Source organism: Lissotriton vulgaris, chromosome 8 (genome assembly GCF_964263255.1).
Source record: "Lissotriton vulgaris chromosome 8, aLisVul1.2, whole genome shotgun sequence".
Lineage (NCBI taxonomy): Eukaryota > Metazoa > Chordata > Amphibia > Caudata > Salamandridae > Lissotriton > Lissotriton vulgaris.
This window is the reverse complement of record NC_141696.1, coordinates 1,235,541,628-1,235,544,726: the sequence shown is the minus strand read 5'-3', so window position 1 is coordinate 1,235,544,726 and position 3,099 is coordinate 1,235,541,628.

Below are 3,099 nucleotides of genomic sequence, written 5' to 3'. Positions count from 1 at the left end.
GACCCATCTCCCTTTTGCCTTATCCAATTAAAATCTTGGAAAAAGTAGTTAGCAAAAGTCTCTCATGCTGTCTGGAAGACAACCATCTGCTGGACAGGGACCAATTTGGGTTTCGCCCAGGTCACAGCACTGAGACTGCTCTGGCTACCGTACTAGATAACCTACGAATGCGTGCTGACAATGGGAGTGACACCATTCTAGTGTTACTCTATATGTCAGCCGCATTCGATACGGTGAGCCACTCAATACTGGTGGAAAGGCTGGAGAGTATAGGGGTGTCAGGGCGGGCCTTACAATGGTTACGGTCCTACCTATCAGGAAGACAACAGATGGTGACTTTGACACCTTTTATCTCCAGTAAGTCTCTAGTGCACTATGGGTTACCGCAGGGCTCTGTGATTAGTCCCATCCTTTTTAACACCTATTTACAGCCCAGGTTCCCCATTATCAAATCTTTTGGTATTGACCTGGTTAATTATGCCGACAACACTCAACTGGTGTTCTCCCTTGAGGGGAAGCAAGCAGTATTGATGGATACGTTCCAGGAGTGTATGCGTCAGACTGCTGGATGGCTTAGGAGTAACTCTTTAGAATTCAATGTTGGGCCAGACTGCCCCAACATTTACCTCTGGAGTTCAGGCTTACTCCGGAGGAGGAGCCCCTGGCTCCAGCCAAAACGGTGCACAATCTATGAGTCTTGGTGGACAGTAGCCTTCAAATGGCGTCGCAGGCTAACAAAACTGTTGGTGTATGCCTTTCTTTAATGCGCATGCTACGATAGATCCTTCCACTACTCCCTAAACACTCGCGCTCCCTTGTAGTGAGGAATATAGTGCTGAGTAGGCTGGACTAATGCAATTCCCTGTATTTGGGAGCACCGCAATACATCTTCCAGGGGTTGCAGAGAGTCCAGTCTATGGCGGCAAGGATGGTGTTAAATAGGCAACACAGGTCTTCTACAATGCTGGCTTTGAGAGACATTCATTGGTTGCCTATTAAAGAAAGGGTACACATTAAATCACTCTGCATTGTCTACAGAGCTGTGCACAACTCGGGTCCTGTCCCACTGCAAGAGAAGCTTACCTGGTATAATCCCAAAAGGCAGCTCAGCTCCTCTAGCGCAAATCTGATGACGACCACCAGATTCAGGCGCTCTAGGGTGGGGGGGGGCCTTTAGTGTGGCTGCCACCCACTTATGGAATGACCTGCCCCAGAATATCAGACAAGCCAATTCTTTGGCCGAGTTTAGAAAGAGCCTGAAAACCTGGCTCTTTCCCAGGATTGATCCTTAAGCCTGCCCCCGCTGTTGACCCGGTCTGTGTCTAGGCTGATCTATTTAAGTCTGAGCGCCAGGATACCCGTAGGGTGGCAGTTGCGCTATACAAAACCTAATTCAATTCAATTCAATTAGTGTTACAAAAGGCCATGCTCCCAAGCCATGACTTCAATTTCGGAGGGCGTCTATCACACCATAGCAATGCAATTTCCCTCTTTGCCAACAAAAAACCCAATGCAGCAAGCTTTCTGACAGCGCAAGGGAAGTTGGAAACATAGCCCAGCAACGCAATTTCTGGAGTGGGGATCAGGTTCATGCCTAAAATGTCGCTGAGAGTACGGTGTACCTGGGACCAGTAGTCATGAAGAAGGGGACAGGTCCAAGAGAGGTGGGCAAAATTGGCAAAGGGGGCCTTGCACTTGGGGCAGTGGTTGGGACGACTAGGGTCTATCCTGTGTGAACATGTTGGGGTGTGATACAACCTGCGGAGAAATTTGAAATGGATGAGCTTATGCCTACTGTTTAGTGAAATTTCTTTCGTAGCTTTACAGCATTGTTCCCATTGATCGTCCGAGATGGGTTTCCCCAGATCCTCCTCCCACGCAGTAGGAACTTTGGAGTCAAAAGCGGGGATTGAGACACTGCACAGTTTGTATAATTTAGAAACCATGTGTGCTCCCGAAGGGTGCTGGATGAGAAGCGTAAGTGGGGTGTAGGGTCAGGAGCCAATGGAAATGTAGGAAACGAGGCGCGCAACATGGATCGCAAACGAGTCAAAACAAAGGAGTCCATGAACAAGCGTTCAGTGAAACATTAGTCTTCAGAAGTGGAAAAAGCGTGACCTTCAGGAAAGAGGTCACCAATGGTATGAATGCGGAATTTTGCCAATGTGTTTTTGACAACTAATTCCCCGGTAATCGGGAACCAAGAAGTATTGGGCAGTGGAAGGGCTGGTGAATACAACTGGTCCAGGCCCAAATGCCTGCGTAGTCTGTCCCAAGCCCAGCAGGTCGACGAGACAGTCTGTATGTCCTGCAGATCGCGTGGGAATCCCTTGGGGAGCACAGTAGAGAGGAGTCCAGGAAGAACCAAATCCGCTTTGGGTTTCAGATACAAAGTGCGAGCGTCTGGGTGGAACCAGGGGTATGCGTAGGAGCATTGTGCAATTAAAAAATAGAGGTAAAAGTCGGGGACACCGAATCCGCCTCTTTCATATGGAAGAGTCATTACTCGCCAGTTGACACGTGGAGATTTGTCTCCCTAAACTAGGCGCAACAACAAAGAGCGCAGCTGGGAAAAAAAGATTTTGGTTAGAGGGATCGGGATATTATTGAAAAGGTATAAAAATCGAGGAAGGACAACCATTTTATTATAGCAATGCTCCCTGCCATAGATAATGGGAGGCGAATCCACCTCTCAATCTGGCTCTCCAGCAAACTGATTGTGCCACCATAATTCAATCTAATCATGGTGGCGGTATCAAGATGAATATGAACACCCAAATATTTGACCGACTCTTGACTCCACTCAAGGGGGAAGGGGCAATTCCAAGCAGATGTGCTAGGGGTAAGCGGAACAATCACTGATTTATACCAATTGATGTTAAGGCCACAGAATTTGCCAAAGCGGGTTATTTCCAAGATAAGAGGCTCAAGATTAATTTGAGGCATCCTGACATATAAAATCGTATTGTCCGTATACAGTGAGATAAGGAGAGGACCAGTACGGAACTGAAGCCCCCGGTGTAGATGCTTTTCTTGGAAATGACAGACCAGAGGATCCATCGCCAGAATGAAAAGTAGTGGGGATAAGGGGCATCCCTG